The sequence below is a fragment of the Bufo gargarizans genome, chromosome 5 (genome assembly GCF_014858855.1).
Source record: "Bufo gargarizans isolate SCDJY-AF-19 chromosome 5, ASM1485885v1, whole genome shotgun sequence".
Lineage (NCBI taxonomy): Eukaryota > Metazoa > Chordata > Amphibia > Anura > Bufonidae > Bufo > Bufo gargarizans.
In genome coordinates this window covers 4,573,453-4,594,917 of record NC_058084.1, presented here as the reverse complement: position 1 = coordinate 4,594,917, position 21,465 = coordinate 4,573,453, and the positions used below count along the sequence as shown (strand labels likewise).

Below are 21,465 nucleotides of genomic sequence, written 5' to 3'. Positions count from 1 at the left end.
CCTATGTACAAGAATATAACTACTATAATACTGCTCCTACGTACAAGACTATAACTACTATAATACTACTCCTATGTACAAGAATATAACTACTATAATACTGCTCCTATGTACAAGAATATAACTACTATAATACTGCCCCCTATGTACAAGAATATAACTACTATAATACTGCTCCTATGTACAAGAATATAACTACTATAATACTGCCTCCTATGTACAAGAATATAACTACTATAATACTGCTCCTATGTACAGGAATATAACTACTATAATACTGCTCCTATGTACAAGAATATAACTACTATAATACTGCCTCCTATGTACAAGAATATAACTACTATAATACTGCTCCTATGTGCAAGAATATAACTACTATAATACTGCTCCTATGTATAAGAATATAACCACTATAATACTGCTCCTATGTACAAGAATATAACTGCTATAATACTGCTCCTATGTACAAGAATATAACTACTATAATACTGCCTCCTATGTACAAGAATATAACTACTATAATACTGCTCCTATGTATAAGAATATAACTACTATAATACTGCTCCTATGTACAAGAATATAACTACTATAATACTGCCCCCTATGTACAAGAATATAACTACTATAATACTGCTCCTATGTACAAGAATATAACTACTATAATACTGCCTCCTATGTACAAGAATATAACTACTATAATACTGCTCCTATGTACAAGAATATAACTACTATAATACTGCTCCTATGTACAAGAATATAACTACTATAATACTGCCTCCTGTGTACAAGAATATAACTACTATAATACTGCTCCTATGTACAAGAATATAACTACTATAATACTGCTCCTACGTACAAGACTATAACTACTATAATACTACTCCTATGTACAAGAATATAACTACTATAATACTGCCCCTATGTACAAGAATATAACTACTATAATACTGCTCCTATGTACAAGAATATAACTACTATAATACTGCCTCCTATGTACAAGAATATAACTACTATAATACTGCTCCTATGTACAAGAATATAACTACTATAATACTGCCTCCTATGTACAAGAATATAACTACTATAATACTGCCTCCTATGTACAAGAATATAACTACTATAATACTGCTCCTATGTACAAGAATATAACTACTATAATACTGCTCCTATGTACAAGAATATAACTACTATAATACTGCTCCTATGTACAAGAATATAACTACTATAATACTGCCTCCTATGTACAAGAATATAACTACTATAATACTGCTCCTATGTACAAGAATATAACTACTATAATACTGCCTCCTATGTACAAGAATATAACTACTATAATACTACCTGCTATGTACAAGAATATAACTACTATAATACTGCTCTTATGTACAGGAATATAACTGCTATAATACTGCCTCCTATGTACAAGAATATAACTGCTATAATACTGCTCCTATGTACATGAATATAACAACTATAATACTGCCTCCTATGTACAAGAATATAACTACTATAATACTGCCTCCTATGTACAAGAATATAACTACTATAATGCTGCCCCCTTTGGATGCAATGTTATTATTATGATATTTCCTCCTATGACATCATTAGGGACCTTTGGTAACATAGTGAGATTTATATTATGGACAGGACTCTTGGTTGTGAGAATGACCGTCCACATCGCCAGGCCCTTCACCCCAGTGACCTCTGGGAAACATCTTCGGATCTTACATTTTGGGGGGTTCTTGTATTTACCATTCATTTTATACGGTGGATATTTTTGGGGTGAAGTTTACTGCTCAGGTTTCTCACTTCTTTGCATGAACCAGAGATGTAGAAGAGCTGAATTTGCTACCTGTAAAGGACTGTGTTTTTCTCTTTTTACCTGCTGTCCCATGTAAACAAAATAAGCCACAATTTTTTCAAGTGACAAACTCAACCCTGCTGCATCTGTTCTCATGTAGGTTTACAGCTGGAAATTGACCTTTTTTCCAAAGTAGGATCCAATCTGTCCTCATCTAGTCCTCGGCAGTGTATCTGTCGGTAAAATCTTCTCATGCAGATGACATTCCCTCTCGTCTGTCGGAGTCTCAGTCCTTACAGCCATTTATCCTTCACGTCTCCTACTTCTTTCCATATATAGTATTTTCCCGAACATCTTTGGTTCTTTATTGTAGATTTACGTTGGATGTATGCCCTTAAGACAAACATCCGACACAGCCAGAAGCCAAGCTGTTCCTACCCTAGTGACCGAGGATGTAGTCCTGATGGGTGCCCCCGGACAGGCAGAAGAACCCCCTTTACAGGAAGCCTCCGCTCATTTATTTAGGCAAATATCTCCTTAATTAAAAGGGTTATCCCATAATTAATGTACAAAATAAAGATCAGACATCATATAGGACATGACAACCTCTTTCTAACAAAACTAGAATCTGACCTGTACCTTATATCAAGCTGACAGCTCGGGGGGCGTGTCCTTCCTGCTGCAGCTCAGGGGGCGTGTCCATGATCTCCCTATCACAGCTCAGGAGGCAGTTGAAGGATGAAACTGAGCATGTGCGACCATCGCAGTGAGCAGGACAAAGAAATAAGGAAAAGAACACACAGCAGGTGGCGCTATACAGATACATTGTATTGAATAACTCAGTGGCTATGCTAAATTATTAATTGCATGTAATTACAAAAGTATTCAGATCCAGGGGCTGGTTTGAAAAATGTAGAATATTTTCAACTACTTTAACACACGGCAATCATTTCTGCCTAAATGTAAAGACGTTTTATGATTCTGTCTGTTGCTGGGAAAGCTGGATGACAAAGTCAGATTTGCCATTCAGGAGCATGGGACAGTTGTGTGACCGTATCAGCGGCAGAGGTTCTGGCTGGGCTGCAGCGGGTGATTCCAGCCTCTGCATGGGGTTTATCTAGCTTCCACGTCCCCCTCATCTATGTATTGATGCATCTGCTGAGGGACTTGATGGTAACCCCTGTAAGAGGTGCAGTGGTGGCCACCCAGCTTTTCATGAAGCTGATATTTTTACCACAGACAAAAACAACTACTAGTTCCCATATAACACTGCCTTAGAGTTCCCACATAGCACTGCCATATAGTTCCCACATGCTACTTCCATATTGTTCCTACATAATACTGCTCTATAGTTCCCACCAAACACTGCCTCATAATTCCCACATAGCACTTCTACAGTCCCCAAATAATTTACCCCATATCTCCCACATAACACTGCCATATATTTCCTACATACCACTTTTCTATATTTCCCAAATAATTCTTATATTCACTACATATTTCTTCCATATAGTTCCTACATAATACTGCCCTATATTTCTCACATAATACTGCCCTATAGTTTCCACATTACACTATTGTATATTTCCTGTATAACACTTCCCTATAGTTCTGACATATTGCATCTATACAGTTCCTACACAACACTGCCCTATATACCCTACATATTTCTTCCATATAGTTCCTACATAATACTGCCCTATAGTTCCCACTACTCTATATTTCCTGTATAACACTCAGCTATAGTTCCCACATAATGCCTCTATATAGTCCTGTCCTGTAGTTCCCACATAACACGTCATTCTATTCCACACGTTTCTTATATATAGTTACTACATAATACTGCCCTATAATTCAAACATTACATTGCCTCACATTTCCCGCATAATACCGCCCTGTAGTCCCTACATAATACTTCTACATACTGTGGTTCTGTCGTAATTTAGCAATTCAGTTCCCAAATATTACCGCCATAAACAGTTATATAACCATGGCTGGTTTTGTTGTTCCTACCTTCCTGCGCCCTGGTCAATTGCCCACCCTTGGAGGAAGCTTGTGTGTGTGCGTGTGGGCAACCCCTCGCTGATGTAGCAGAGCTGAGTTTGTTATTTATAGCATTGGGACTAAAATAAATAAATAAATAAATAAATGCTTCATCGGGTTACCTCTTTAGGGTAAGATTTGTAAGGTAGACTTGTATGCAGTCTTACTGATGGTGGGGGGTCCCTACGGGTACCCTCTAAATGTCAAAGGTCAGAAGACCCCTTTAAACGGCTCTATGTGGAATGAAACATGCTGCAACGCTCCAGTTCAGTTTTTCCATGCTTTCAAGATCTCTGCTAGCTGTCAGCAAATAGGAACATAAACCCAATACCTCTGGTAGCTGAGGTGTATCCAGGCTAGGCTAATCCTCTATGAACTACAAATCGGAGACAACTGTCCGGACTGGACTGGATACAATTGTAACAGAATCTCAGCTGTGAGGAATATTAGATCAGTGCAGCCTCTGGATGTAAAGAAAGTGTGGCCATTCACTGACAGCAGGCAGAGATATTATACAAGCTATGCAATTACATAGTAACAAAGCTTTATGTGCATAAAACTGGAAAATCTCTTTCTAACAAAGCTAGGACCAGCCCTGTACTTCACAGGGATCCAGAGATCTCCACATTCACTGTTCCAATTGTTCTGCTAGATTACCTTCAGCCTGGCAGCTCAGGGGGTGTGTCCTTTCTGCTGCAGCTCTCCCCCCATCACAGCTCAGTGGGCGTGTCCATTCTGCTGCAGCTCTCTCCCTATCACAGCTCAGTGGGTGTGTCCTTTCTGCTGCAGCTCTTCCCCTAGCACAGCTCAGGGGGCGTGTCTTTTCTGCTGAAGCTCTCTCCCTATCACAGCTCAGTGGGTGTGTCCTTTCTGCTGCAGCTCTCTCCCTGTAACTGCTACAGCTTCCAACAGAGCGTATAGCTGGTGGCAGTTGCAGATTTAACCTGAGCACGCTCGACCAGCTCAGTGAGAGGGACAAAAAATAAAGAAAAGAACAAACTGCAGGTGGCGCTATACAGATACATTTTATTGTATAGCTCACTGGCTATGCTACATTTTTAATTACAAAAGTGTTAAGACCCTGGGGCTGGTTTAAAAAATGTAGAATATGCTTAGTGACACAACCCCTTTAAGGGCAACTGTCAATATCTCTGTGCTTAAAGGGACACCACGTACAAAGTCCAGCTGCTCTTCAGTGTGGTTGAATGCAGTCTGCTGCTCCCTGTTATAGCGACACCTGCTCTTTGCAATTTTTTTTTATTTCTCTGTCCACCTGCTGAGGTGGATGCACATGCTTCACTAGCTACAGCAGATAGGACACGCCCCTGAACAGCGGTGCACCTAGCCTTTCTACTGCCTGAGATCAAAACTGAAACAGCGCCCCCCCATGCCAATTTCTTAACCTAACCCCTTTGCCACAATGAAAGAGATCATTGCCCATGCGCCACCCCCCTCTTGTCTCTACCTGGAGCTGCCTCATCTGGCCTCATTGGTGGTGCACCCCTGTCTGCTGAACTGTGGTATAGAGAGATCTGCAGCAAAAAGGACACACTTCCTGAGCTGCAATAGCGAGAGAGCTGCAGCAGAAAGGCCACACCCCCTGAGCTGTGATAAAAAAAGAGCTGCAGCAGAAAGCCCACACCCCCTGAGCTGTGATAGGGAGAAAGCTGCAGAAAAAAGGACATGACCCCTGAGAAAGGCCACACCCCCTGAGCTGTGATAGAAAGAGCTGCAGCAGAAAGGCCACAATCCCTAAGCTGTGATAGGGAGAAAGCTGCAGTAGAAAAGGACATGACCCCTGAGAAAGGACACACCCCTTGAGCTGCCAGCCTGAAAGAAATCTAGCAGAGCCATTGGAGCAGTGAATGTGGCGATCCCTGGATCCATGTGAGGCACAGGGCTGGTTCTGGTTTTCTCACAGATCGTCATGCTCTGTATAATGTTTTCATCTCTCGTATCTCCAGCTCTGAGAACCTTCATTTACAATTACGTAAATGTGTGACTGGCCCTTTAAGAAAATGATGCGGGGGGAAAAAAGCATAGGGCACAAATTCTCCCTGTGATATTCTACAAATCCCGGTGTCATGCTCCACCCCGTCAGACCCCCAGACACAGTGTATCAGTATTACCTGACGTTTTCCTTTAAAGGGGTTTTCCAAATGTTTGATATTGATGACCTATCTTCAAAGGAGGTTATCAGTTTCTGATCGGTGGGGGTCCGAATTCTAGAACCCCCCCCAACGATCAGCTGAGGACAGGTCATCAGTCTTAAACACTCAGAACAACCCCTTTAATTACATCACGTTCTTAAAGGGCCGGTACGCTGAAGTAGACTGTGAGTGTTCCCTTAACCCTTTGTAGATATGGCGCAGAATCCCTCCAGTCAGCTGACGGTTCTTCTTCTTCTTTTTCAGGACGGGATTGGCCGGCGCTCCCCGGGTGGCATCGGTGGATTCTTGCCGTGGATGTACAATAATAAACATCTGTGGACGTCAACGTCTTGGGAGGAAACTGGATTCTTGGCTACAAGTTCTGAGGATATATTTGGAGCAAGTATCTATTCATTGCTTCTACAAACCCCCCCCCCATCATGGATAAATAGGATTGGAATTTGGAAAGCCTTCTGCCGAGTAACCGCATTCACTCATCCGGAAAATATGTTTTTTTTTTCTCTGCCGTATTCCTCATCTGATGGATATTTCCAAATAAATGCAATGCTTCTTATATCACTGGACACGTGTGCCGATCTGCAGCCCGCAGATACAGCGCCGGTACAGCCACCGCACAGGTATCAACGGACAACAATGTATCAAGTTCTTAAAGAGGCAGATTCCTGAACTTATATCATCAGTGTGTTGTGAGTCTGCAGAGAAAGATTGGTGGGTGGGCCGCTGCAGGGTCCTTCCCCTTATGTACCCTCCAAGACTGGGAAATGGCAAAAACATAATGGGCATGCTCACTACACACATGGACACACTCGCTACATTTACAGATCCACGCTTACTAAAAATACAGACACATACATATAATCACCCACTATATATATATATATATATATACACCTTCATATGCGTGCTCACTACAGATACGGACACGCTCTCTGCACTTACAGACACGTACATATGAACGCTCACTATAAATGCAGAGACATACATGTAAACACTCACCATATATACAGGCACATACATGCAAGCATGCTCACTACACATATTGACAGATACCTACCTTTACAGACACATGTATATGCATGCTCACTATATATCCAGACACATACATAAGCATGCTCACTATATATACAGATGCATACATAAGCATGCTCACTATATATCCAGATGCATACATAAGCATGCTCACTATATATCCAGACACATACATAAGCATGCTCACTATATATACAGATGCATACATAAGCATGCTCATTATATATATATATATATATATATATAGCCACATACATAAGCATGCTCACTGTATACATACAGACACATACATAAGCATGTGCATTATATATACAGATGCATATGCAACGGACGCCCCCACCAGCGCCCTCTATAACGCGACCCAGGTGTTAGAATGCAGAGTGGTATAGTGTGGCCTAAAATGTCTCTTTATGTGTGTCACGGTGCTCCTACCTGGATACGGCTGGACCCCAGGCTTTGGCTACGAAGCAATAAATAGGGGGAATGATTGAGGGATAAAAGAATAACTGGAGTCCAGACCTTGAGATGAAGTTCAATGGCAGCTTTACTTTGCATAAACGTTTCTTCAAACATTTTACAGGCTTTGTCTTGTTTCCAGCAGGCTTTAGCATGAAACTGGCAGGCAAACTCAACTCTGCTATATCTGTTTCTCTCTGAATCTGCCGTAGTGACAGGCTGGCTGTATAACTCAGCTTCTTCTGTATGCTGCACTTCCCTTTGTAGTCTGACTCTAGGTTATGCCAGGGAACTTTCCTCCTGGCTCATGAGGCTTCAATCTTTGGCCTCCATGGCCAGCAGAGCTTGGTTCTGCACACTGTTTCCCTAGCTGGGGGCAAGCTAGACTGCAACTAACTGGTCCCCATCCTTCCTCACTCACCTACAGAGGGGGGTTAGAATGAAATGGTACGTTCCATTCTATCTAAGTACATCTCTGCCATGTTTGCTGCCCCCTGCTGGTGAACCAGGCGCATTACATGAACAGTTACATAACATTAGAAATGCACAGTGTGGAGGACCTGTAATAAATACACATGCGGTTAGACCAATAAAGACAGTAGCAGGGTGTAGAAGTGGTAACACCACTCTGGGGTGTTACACATACATAAGCATGCCCACTATAGATATAGCCACATGCATAAGCATGCTCAGTAAAAATACGGACACGCTGTCTACATTTACAGACATATGCACACGGACTATAAATTTAGGCACATTCAGTACATATTCACGCTGACTATATATACAGTACATCTGCAGGCTGACTATATATACAGTACATCTGCACGCTGACTATATATACAGTACATCTGCACACTGACTATATATTCAGTACATCTGCACGCTGACTATATATACAGTACATCTGCACGCTGACTATATATACAGTACATCTGCACGCTGACTATATATACAGTACATCTGCACGCTGACTATATATACAGTACATCTGCACGCTGACTATATATACAGTACATCTGCACGCTGACTATATATTCAGTACATCTGCACGCTGACTATATATACAGTACATCTGCACGCTGACTATATATACAGTACATCTGCACGCTGACTATATATTCAGTACATCTGCAGGCTGACTATATATACAGTACATCTGCACGCTGATTATATATACAGTACATCTGCACGCTCACTATATATACAGTACATCTGCACGCTGACTATATATTCAGTACATCTGCACGCTGACTATATATACAGTACATCTGCACGCTGACTATATATACAGTACATCTGCACGCTGACTATATATACAGTACATCTGCACGCTGACTATATATACAGTACATCTGCACGCTGACTATTAACACAGTACATCTGCACGCTGACTATATATACAGTACATCTGTACGCTGACTATATATTCAGTACATCTGTACGCTGACTATATATTCAGTACATCTGCACGCTGACTATATTCAGTACATCTGCACGCTGACTATATATACAGTACATCTGCACGCTGACTATATATACAGTACATCTGCACGCTGACTATATATACAGTACATCTGCACGCTGACTATATATACAGTACATCTGCACGCTGACTATATATTCAGTACATCTGCACGCTGACTATATATTCAGTACATCTGCACGCTGACTATATATTCAGTACATTTGCACGCTGACTATACAGTACATCTGCACGCTGACTATATATACAGTACATCTGCACGCTGACTATATATACAGTACATCTGCATGCTGACTATATATACAGTACATCTGCACGCTGACTATATATACAGTACATCTGGACGCTCACTATATATTCAGGCACATACATCTGCACGCTGACTATATATACAGTACATCTGCACGCTCACTATATATTCAGTACATCTGCACGCTGACTATATATACAGTACATCTGCACGCTGACTATATATACAGTACATCTGCACTCTGACTATATATACAGTACATCTGCACGCTGACTATATATTCAGTACATCTGCACGCTGACTATATATACAGTACATCTGCACGCTGACTATACAGTACATCTGCACGCTGACTATATAAACAGTACATCTGCACGCTGACTATACATACAGTACATCTGTACGCTGACTATATATTCAGTACATCTGCACGCTGACTATATATACAGTACATCTGCACGCTGACTATATATACAGTACATCTGCACGCTGACTATACATACAGTACATCTGCACGCTGACTATATATACAGTACATCTGCACGCTGACTATATATTCAGTACATCTGCACGCTGACTATACATACAGTACATCTGCACGCTGACTATATATTCAGTACATCTGCACGCTGACTATATATTCAGTACATCTGCACGCTGACTATATATTCAGTACATCTGCACGCTGACTATATATACAGTACATCTGCACGCTGACTATATATTCAGTACATCTGCAGGCTGACTATATATACAGTACATCTGCACGCTGACTATATATACAGTACATCTGCACGCTGACTATATATTCAGTACATCTGCACGCTGACTATATATTCAGTACATCTGCACGCTGACTATATATTCAGTACATCTGCACGCTGACTATATATACAGTACATCTGCACGCTGACTATATATACAGTACATCTGCACGCTGACTATATATACAGTACATCTGCACGCTGACTATACATACAGTACATCTGCAGGCTGACTATATATACAGTACATCTGCACGCTGACTATATATACAGTACATCTGCAGGCTGACTATATATTCAGTACATCTGCAGGCTGACTATATATACAGTACATCTGCACGCTGACTATATATACAGTACATCTGCACGCTGACTATATATTCAGTACATCTGCACGCTGACTATATATACAGTACATCTGCACGCTGACTATATATTCAGTACATCTGCACGCTGACTATATATACAGTACATCTGCACGCTGACTATATATACAGTACATCTGCACGCTGACTATATATACAGTACATCTGCACGCTGACTATATATTCAGTACATCTGCACGCTGATTATATATACAGTACATCTGCACGCTGACTATATATACAGTACATCTGCACGCTGACTATATATACAGTACATCTGCACGCTGACTATATATACAGTACATCTGCACGCTGACTATATATACAGTACATCTGCACGCTGACTATATATACAGTACATCTGCACGCTGACTATATATACAGTACATCTGCACGCTGACTATATATTCAGTACATCTGCACGCTGACTATATATACAGTACATCTGCACGCTGACTATATATACAGTACATCTGCACGCTGACTATATATACAGTACATCTGCACGCTGACTACTTATACAGACACCTACAAATGCAAAAACACTACAATAGTAAAAGCCCTAATATAAACCATGACATACATTGTAGAATGAAAGACTCTTGGCCATTTTGATGTGCATCATGCAGTGAAATTCCACCATCCAGTAATGCAGAAATTCTGCTAATCCGCCACATGTTTCCAACATAAAAATGCATGACCGTCTTGATTTTTAAACAAGCAGAAACAGGCGGCTGAGCGGAGGGCTGACTGCACAGTGCAGATCTGTATGAAATCCGCATCATAATTCTACAAAAAATGCACATAAATCCGCACTATTTATTATAAATTTGATGACGTTGTTTGTGCGGTTTTTATGCTGTTTTTGATTTTCTGTTGACATGCTGGGGATTTTATAAATGATTAAAGTGATATTTCTAGAATGATTTATTATTATTATAATTATTATTATTTTTATTATGATTACTATGAATGTTTTATTATTCATTATGTATTATTACCTTTTATTTTTATTATTTATTATTGTTATTATTATTATTTATTATTAAAGTGCCATTCATTCCAAGGGTATATATGCCTAAAACAGACAATTGCAATAAGCGTGAACAAGACGAGTTAGGCTAATGTCACACTAGCGGCAGGACAGATATTCACCCGACGGAACAGCTTGCCGGAGGTCCGTGCCGCTAGTGTGAAAGTAGTCCTACAAACCGGCACAGAAGGAGAGAGTTGATCCATCTCTTTTGAATTTTAGAAATGTCTATTTAATGCCCACTCCTATGCTGTGATGGAGTCATAAGACAAACCAGGTGCCCACCAGTCCTGGTGCCAGCATCCATACTGTGCCAATGGTTGGAATGGTGAAGTCACAGTAACCCCCCCCCCCCCCTTCCCTTGCATAAGTAAAGTTTGGAGGGTCTCACTTGTCCACTTTGGAGACATGCCCTTGCTATACGTCCATGGAGCTAATGAAGGACCCCCTTCCCCAATCAGATCTGACTTTATTTCTCCATTTCCCAGTATGCATTATTCAGATGTTAAAGGGGTCTTCTGGTTGTTACAAGTTATAACTATTAGATTGGTGGGGGCCCTACTACTGGCACCGCCACCGGTCACAAGGGGACCCTGTACCCCTCTGAACACCCTGAAATGAACAGGCATGCACACTGCCGCTCCACTCTTCTTGGTGGGGGCCCTGCTAATAGCTCAGCGCTGCACCGTCTCTGGAACGCCCACAGAGACGAATAGCGAGGCAGCGCCAAAGCTCGACCAACTACTCCAGTCAGCGTTGGGGGCTCCGAGGGGTATGAGGTCACCTTCTAGTGATCGGTGACAGTAGGACCCCGACTGATCTAACAGTTAGCCCCTGTCCTGTGGATGGGCGATACCGTTTATACCCCGTAACTCCTTTTCCATCCAGCCCCTAGTGGCTCTTTGGGCAATAATTGCCTTTTCTCTGGATCAACACTGTACGAGGATGGGTGGAACCTATGTGATTATATGTTTTCTGGATATGGTGCTATTTTAGAGGCGTGAAGATTTTAGAGTATTCACCAGAAATAACTGCAATAATAAATATTGGATCATGAAAAACTTGGCTGAAAAATCCAGAAGGAAGCCAAGATAGGAAACCAGTTTACTACATAAGCAAAGTCGCAGGAGGGCGTATACAAGGAGGCATTGCAGCTCAGCCCCTTTTTACTGGTATGCTGCAATACCTGACATGACCTGTGAGCAAGAGGGGCGCTGTATGTGAAAACATGTTTTTTTTTTTATCTGATACAGTTCCTTTTGGGAATGGCAGGGCCCACCTCTGTCAGTCAGATAAAGGGGCACTGCTCACAGCAGCTCTCCATTTAAAGGGCGCGTCATTGACAATGTATGATATGGTTAGAGGTGTCATTGGAAATATCAGGGCTGCAATGCAAAAATATGTAATGGGGCCCCTACCAGCTATTGGAGTGTGCAGCCCAAGGATGCATGGACAGGAATTTCATAAGGGGGGCGCCATTGCACCCGATGGCCTGGGTACTTTTCTGGCAATGTTTGTATAATATCAGATTGTATCACGTCTGCACTATATGGCACAGTACATGGGCATCAATAGAAGGCACTGCAAGGGGCACTTTCCACTATAAGTCCAAATGTGTCCTGGGATTGACAGTGTTAGTGCCATTGGGCCCCCAGGTGCGACTGCTTGCTCTGCAGATTCTATACTTGCACCCCTCCACTTGGTTGCCCATTGACTTCAATGAGTGCAGTGTAATCCTAAATTTCCTCTCAATTCTCAGCACGCTTGGTGAGCCTACAGCTATTAGGGCATGCTGGGAGTTGTAGTTTTTTGCAACAACTGGAGGGCCGCAGGTTGAGCATTCCTGATCTAGGACAATGCCATCCGAATGGTGAGCTGGTCACTGAAGGTGTGGCCGCTGGGCATTGTCCTAGATCAGGAATGCTCAACCTGCGGCCCTCCAGTTGTTGCAAAACTACAACTCCCAGCATGCCCTAATAGCTGTAGGCTGTGCAGGCGTGCTGGGAATTGTAGTTTTGCAACAGCCGGAGGGCTGCAGGTTGAGCGTCCCAGATCTAGATGGACGACCCCGTTAAGATAAAGCATGAAATGAGCTCCATGATACAAAATTGCAAACTGGTTGCAACTTGCGTTGAGTTTTGTGGTCTGCACTGGCCACGATGACATGTAAGGGACTTCTCTAGCGACGGAAAGTAATTCATTTCTGTGCTACCAGAATGAGACGAGGCGCACAGTTCAGTTACTAGACCTTCCTGCCCGTTAACGTCTCTGTCGGTAAAATCGCTCCCTGCAGACAGGAATGATGAGCCCTAATATCATAGCAAAACTAACTGTAGACGTGGAGATTCATCTTTGCAGTTTTGTACAATCATTTTGTGAAAAAGCAACGGGTCCCGGCCGATTGTGCGAAACTGGGGGCTGATGGTTGTAAGGTGCGATATGTCTGCGCCATTTCCGTAGCAAAACATTTTTTTTAATTGACAGTTAAAATGGCTAAAGGAGTCTCCATCACATTAATCGCATGTAAAAGGCACCTCCGTATGTGTCTGTAGTACATCCGGAAAACGTAAAATGTGTAAAAAAAATAAAAATACAAAAATTTTACATAAAAATAAGTATCCAATAACCATAGACATTCCTGCCATGAAGCACACCTCCACCCTTAGGCGTCTGTCACCCATGCCGTTGCACAGGGTGCACCACTTGTCCCTACTGAAGAGGAGTGGGCAGGCTCGGACTGACCCACAGAGGTACAGGGGAATCCCCCGGTGGGCCCCTGAGCAAGGTGGGCACCTAGTTTCCCACCCCCTGCACAAGTGGCACATAACACAGTAGACTTACTGCACTACATAAATATATTCAATGTACAGCACCTCCACCAGCCTATGTTCATATACAAAACTTGTTAGATTATTTATTATATTTGAATGTATCCATACTGTGGGCCCCCAAAATACATTTTACTGGTGGGCCCTAGGTACCCCAATCCGCCACTGGGAGTGGGCATTCAATGCTTCCTTGATTTATGGATGGAGCAGTGTGATTTGGGCACAACATAAGGTGGGGTGACAATAGAAGGCTCCAACCAACCTAAGGGCAGAGTAAAAAGGGTTGTCCCATGAAAAATATTCTACAGTTTTCAAACCAGCTCCTGGATCTGAATACTTTTGTAAAATAAAAAATAATTGTATATCTGTATAGCACCTCTTCATTTCTTATTTCTTTGCCCTGCTCACTGAGCTGGCCGCACATGCTCAGTGTCATCCTTCAACTGCCTCCTGAGCTGTGATAGGGAGAGCTGAGACACGCCTCCTGAGCTGTGATAGGGAGAGCTGAGACACGCCTCCTGAGCTGTGATAGGGAGAGCTGAGATACGCCTCCTGAGCTGTGATAGGGAGAGCTGAGACACGCCTCCTGAGCTGTGATAGGGAGAGCTGAGACACGCCTCCTGAGCTGTGATAGGGAGAGCTGAGACACGCCTCCTGAGCTGTGATAGGGAGAGCTGAGACACGCCTCCTGAGCTGTGATAGGGAGAGCTGAGATACGCCTCCTGAGCTGTGATAGGGAACGCATGGACACGCCCCCTAAGCTGCAACAGAAAGGACACGCCCCCTGAGCTCTTCAGCAGAAAGGACACTCCCCTAAGCTGCCAGCTTGATATAAATCTAGCAGAGCAATGAATGTGGAGATCTCTGGATCCATGTGAGGTGCAGGGCTAGTACTAGCTTTGTTAGAAAGAGATTGTCATGTTCTATATGATATCTGATTTTCATCTTTTACATTACTCATGGGAGAACCCCTTTAAGGAATACCTCCAATTATGTCTTGCTGAAAGAGGTCTTGGAAGCTGAGATCTAAGCTGATGTATGTAGAATCTTTATGCTTTATGTCTTGAATATAAAAAAAAAATTGTGGCCCACATATAGACAGTGTAGAAGTACTAGGGGGAGTTGGGAGCTCAGGGGGCCTAAGAACCCTAGATAGATGATGGACCCCAGGACTAGGTCAACCAGGCAAATGCTCGAACTTACTGGGCTTAGGGAGGCCATGGTGATATATGTAAATGTATACTAAGGTTGTCACAGGTGGGGCAGAGCTGGTGAACCACTTCATGTCCGTCACCTTAGGGCTTGTCATTAAAGGGCTTGTCTCAAGTCAGCAAGTGGCATTTACCATGTAGACAAATTAAATACAAGGCACTCGCTAATGTATTGTGATTGTCTATGTTGCCTCCTTTCCTGGCTGGATTCATTTTTCCATCATAATATAGACTGCTTGTTTCCAGGGGTTACGACCACCCTGCACTCCAGGATAAAAAAAACGGCCTCTCTTTCGGCCGGGACCGTGGGAGCTCACATAGGACAGCTCTTTTTCCTATAGTGTGCAGGCACGACCACTGCTACTGGATTGCAGGGTGGTCATAACCATGGAAATGAGCAGTGTATAATGTGATGGAAAAATGAATCCAGCCAGCAAAGGAGGCAATATGGACAATCCCAATACATTAGTAAGTGCCTTGTATTCACTTTCTCTACATAATAAATGCCATTTGCTGAAGTGAGTGAACCCCTTTAAGTAGCGAGTACCATTATTGGGCGGTATTTCCCTAGTTTAATACAGTGTGGAATAAAAATTGGATTCATGGTCAAATTGTGCAACTTGCTTCTCTCTAGTCATGGACTTCCAAGCTTCCAGTGATGTCAGTGTATGCATCATCATTGGGAAATACTAAAAGTGACAGTTTACTCTTTCCTCTCCTCAATGACGCTGTAGACCCTGTGAAGTATTTGATGAGCACAGTAACAATACCTTTCTATAATGTTTATGTAGCAGCTCCGCTGGATACAAAAGAACAATGCAGCAAAAATTAACAAAAAAGCAAATACAGGAAAGCAAACAGGCAGTGACAGCAGAGGTCATGAAGCCATGGACCTGCCCTTCCATTGACAGCTGAAGCCACCTGCTGTGCACCCTCACTCCACCCTTTATCTAACACCCAGTACACCTAAAGCTTGTATTACACTGGCAACTCGCTAACAGACGTTTGTAGTAACACTCGTTTGCAATCATCTGGCAGTGTAATACTGTCGCGGATTGCCCGATGATCGTTCATCGGGCAATCGTGATCTTTCATCATGCTGTAAAATCATGATCTGCTGCCGGCAAATAACTAGAATGCATGGGGACAAGCGATGGCATAACGATCGCTCCCTTCCATACTGTGGAGGAGTTTGCTGTATGTAATAGCAGCGGTCTCCTCCGCTCTCTAGCAGGCGATTTCTGGGATGGAACGCTTCCTTACCAATAATCACCTGCAGAATTGGCTGGTGTAATACTGCCTTTAGGTATGAGGTTAAAGCCATCTCCTACAGAGAGACCTTCTAAGAACATTATTTTAGATTGATACAGAGAAACAAGTTGGATCTCTACAGACTTATCCAGGCTTCAGCTAAGCAATGTTTCCTAACCCCTAACAGGCTTCGAAAACAGTGTTCCTTTCCTTAAAGTTTAGAGTTGACCATTGGTCGAACATATTTGCCCTCACAAAGCATCCTCCTAACTTAATACCTTAATAGTCACAAAATAAATACGCCCATTGTCTTCCTCCAAGACTTATCCCTGTGTACTTTTTTCCTTTGTTATATTAAAAAGTCTGTGCAGACCCTCAACTGGAAGATCCACATAGTTCCTCAGCTGGAAGGTTCTTGTAGACCCTTAGCTGAAAGGTCCATATTTAGCTAGGAGGTCAAAGTAGACCCATAGGCATAACTACAGCCACAGCAGCCATTTGTAGGAAATAACAATATATTGGATTTTTGCTGTAATGAGGGTTTTCTGATACATGGAGCTATTATACATATCTTTCATTATTGCCTTTTATGCTGCTGTTGTAATTTTCTTACACTAGGTGGTTATGGCCCCGTCTTATTTTGCTATGGGGCCCTATGAATTATAGTTACACCCATACCCATACATTTTTTTTTTTTGACAGAAGGTCCATGTAGAACCTCATCTGGAAAATCCATGTAGATCCTTAGCTGAAAGGTGTATGAAGACTTCATATCATAGCTTGAATGTCCATATTCTGTAAATCCTTAGCTAGAAGGTTTATGTACACCCCATAGTTTGAAGGCATACGTAGACCCTCAACTAGAAGATCCACATAGTTCCTCAGCTGGAAGGTTCTTGTAGAGTCTTGGCTAAAAGGTCTATGTAGATCGTCAACTGGAATATCCACAGTTCCTTAGCTGCAAGGTTCTTGATGACCCTTATCTGAAAGGTCCATGTAGACTCTCAACTGGAAGATCCACATAGAACCATAGGTAGGAGGACAATGTAGACCCTCAGTTGGAAGATTCACGCAGACCCTTAGCTGAAAGAGTAACTACAGCCACAGCAGCCATTGCACTGGGAATGGGTCCCAGGGGTTGGGGGGCTCAATCAGGTACAAGAACATTGTACCTTTTTGTGTGAAACACAAAATATGGGCTTTTTGCTATCATGTGGGTTTTCTGATACATGGTGCTATAATACAAACCTTTAATTATTGCTACTTATTCTGCTGTTGTAATTTTCTTACACTAGGTTATAAGGGCCCCATCTTATTTTGCAATAGGACCCTATGAATTATAGTTACACCCCTATGTAGACCCCATGGCTATAATGTCCATGCTTTTTTTTTTTTTTTTTGCCGGATGGTCCATGTAGACCATCACCTGGAAGATCCATGTAGACCCTTAGCTGAAAGGTGTATGAAGATGTCATAGCTTGAATGTCCATATAGATCGTTAGCTGGAAATTTATGTACACCCCATAGTTTTTAGGTAAAAGTAGGCCCTCAACTGGACGATCCATATAGACCTTTAGCTGGAAGATCTGTGTAGACCTCATAGATTGAAGGTCTATGTAGACCCTCAACTGGAAGATCCAGGTAGACCCTTAGATGGAAGGTCTATGTACATCTCATAGCTTGAACTTCTGTGTAGACCTTTCGCTGGAAGATCCTTGTAGACCCCTTAATTTAAAGGTCCACGTAGACCCTCCGCTGGATCATGTCTATTACTTACAGTAAAAGCAGAGGAGATACAGCAAACTTTGGGATGAAACCCAAAATGTCTATTGAAGTAAGCCTTCCTACATTGCTTTGTCCTTTGTTGAATGTATGAGAAGGTCCATGCAAACCCTCAGCTGGAACAGATTGATGGGGAGGGTACAATGATTCCTCTTGAACATAGGCAACTAAATTGGTGGCACAAAATGGTCTTCTAGAGAGGCGGTCCTTTAAAAGTGACACATAGGATGATGTTACTTATGCTACAGGATTATGTCACAGTGGTCATTTCCAGGTGCCCCATGGGGGACTTTATCTATACTTGCAAAGTGACCTCAAGTACTGTTTACATTGGAGGAAGACCTACTTAATGATGGGTAAAAACGCTTGTTCCAAGTAGATCTTAAGATACTGATTAATTCTCCATTGCCATTGTTGAGTATTAGTGGACATAGTAGTTCCCGACGATAAGGAGAGTGATCCTGACAATAGCTATGTTATGGAATTGCTATGAATGCACTTTCCTACTGTACAGGAGTGGGGTAACCACAAGTGAACTTATAATAGAAGGATACATCACCTTACAATCCAGGAAGGCGTCTCACCTGGAAAGTGCAAACAAATGATTACTTTAATTTTCTTTAATTGAGGCCACTGTCACTCCAGTTACTAACTCCTGCTGACTGTTTCCACTACTGCAATCTTTTCTAATTACCTGTAGCCCAGGGTATAATTATAAATGCGCTCTGACCCTCCCAAGCCATCAGTGATAATAATTTTATTACAAAACAAGCAGGGAGAGGATCACATGTCATTAGCATGCACCTTTGTTTGGGTGACGCAGGCTATGTTCCCACAGTCCAGGACTCATCGTCTGTCTGCCACTGTGCTAATTGGGAGGTTTTTTTTGTTTTTTTTGTATGTAGTTATGTAGAATAGATTATGTAATGCAAGTCCAGTAGTTCAAAGGGAGTAACGCGTCTGTCTCAGAACGAGCTCTGTTAACTCCTTAATACTTCTGATGTGGAGCCAAGGAGGGTGTATCTAGTCAGCCTTAGTAGGCCCTCTCGGGCCCATGGAAAGGCAGGTAGGGGATGGGGGAGGTTAAAGTTGTAGTTTGGCTTTCCTTCATTTGGTGACGATAATTCAGCTCATTGCCCTCACCCTATGGCCCCTTTCACACGGGCGAGTTTTCAGCGCGGATGCGATGCTTGAGTTGAACGCACATTGCACCCGCACTGAATCCCGACCCATTCATTTCTATAGGGCTGTGCAGACGAGCGGTGATTTTCATGCATCACTTGTGCGTAGCGTGAAAATCGCAGCAAGCTCTATTTCGTGCGTTTTTCACGTAACGCAGGCCCCATAGAAACGAATGGGTTTGCGTGAAAATTGCAAGCAAGTGCGGATGCGGTGCGATTTTCACACACGGTTGCTAGGAGACGATCGGGATGGAGACCCAATCATTATTATTTTCCCTTATAACATGGCGCTGGAGGGGTTAAAAAAATAAATAAAATTTTTTAACTCACCTTAATCCACTTGATCGCGCAGCCGGCTTCTCTTCTGTCTTCTGTGCTGTGTGCAGTAAAAGGACCTGTGGTGACGTCACTCCGGTCATCACATGATCCATCACATGATCTTTTACCATGGTGATGGATCATGTGATGGACCATGTGATGACCGAAGTGACGTCACCACAGGTCCTGTTACTGCACACAGCTAAGAAAGAAGACAGAAGAGATGCCTGCTGTGCGATCAAGTGGATTAAGGTGAGTTAAATTTTTTTAAATTTTTTTTTAACCCCTCCAGCGCTATTTTACTATGTATTCTGTATTCAGAATGCTATTATTTTCCCTTATAACCATGTTATAAGGAAAAATAATACAATCTACAGAACACCGATCCCAAGCCCGAGCTTCTGTGAAGAAGGTCAGGTTTGGGTACCAAACATGCCGATTTTTCTCACACGAGCGCAAAACGCTTTACAATGTTTTGCACTCGCGCGGAAAAATCGTGCATGTTCCCGCAACGCACCCGCACATTTTCCCGCAACGCCCGTGTGAAAGAGGCCTAAGGGTTTAGCTATAGGGGATGCAGAATTAGCAGTCACACCTGGAGCCAGAGGGGTCCCAAAAGCCCCTCTGCCACATAAGAAAGCACTAGTATTATACCGACATATGGTAGATGGGCCGCGGTGGGGGGTGAGGTAGGACTCATGAGCTTCAAGTTATGCCTCTGCCTAGCCTTGTGTCTTAATACCCTGGCAGATGCTGTAGTGGGTCAAGTGGTGGTATTTGTACTCATCCCTGGTGTTTGTGAGGGGCTCACCTAAGAAGACACCAGTATTATAAATGACACATGGTAAGTGGGGGTCCTGTTACAGATTTTGCAGTGGGGACCAGGAACTTCAAGTTCCCTTCAAGTGCAGAGCAGCTTGTTGCCCCATCCATCCAGCACCGCCTTAACTCACAGATGTCTAATAGCCCTGAAGGCATAGCCCATTCTAGCCCTCGCTACATTATAGAACTAGTTCCCAGGGTAAGAGATTTGTGAGCAGAGTCTGATGTAAGGCACTATCCTGAGTGCCGTGTGTGTGTGCCAAGCCGGGAGCCGAGCAAGGCAGAGCTTGGTACAAAACACGCGCCTGTATGTCAGGGTCATTAAAGTAGATCAGTGAGTCAGAGACCGCGGGGAGCGGCTAGTCGGTGTGAGAATCGGCAAAGCTACCAGTGACATGTGTCTGCAGAGGAGTTCAGCAAAAAGCAGGAGGCACCTGATGTACCATTGCTTGGATTGCTAAGACAGGCATGCTTCAACCTGCGGCCCTCCAGCTGTTGTAAAACTACAACTCCCACAATGCCCTGCTGTAGGCTGGCTGATAGCTGTAGGCTGTTCGGGCATGCTGGGTGTTGTAGTTTTTCAACAGCTGGAGAGCCGCAGTTTGAGCATGCCTGGACTAAGACCTCAGAGAATTGGTTGTTATAATTGAGTACTGAACTCCAGAGAGGAGGCA

General features: G+C 42.9%; 1 long non-coding RNA gene across 1 annotated transcript in view; it reads left to right on the top strand.

Moving 5' to 3' along the window:
• LOC122938194 overlaps positions 1-21,465 on the top strand; it is an 82,608-nt gene that overhangs the window by 44,461 nt on the left and 16,682 nt on the right. The window contains exon 2 of the long non-coding RNA XR_006389987.1: positions 6,259-6,632. This is a non-coding gene — a long non-coding RNA (uncharacterized LOC122938194). The remainder of the gene's footprint in view (positions 1-6,258; positions 6,633-21,465) is intronic.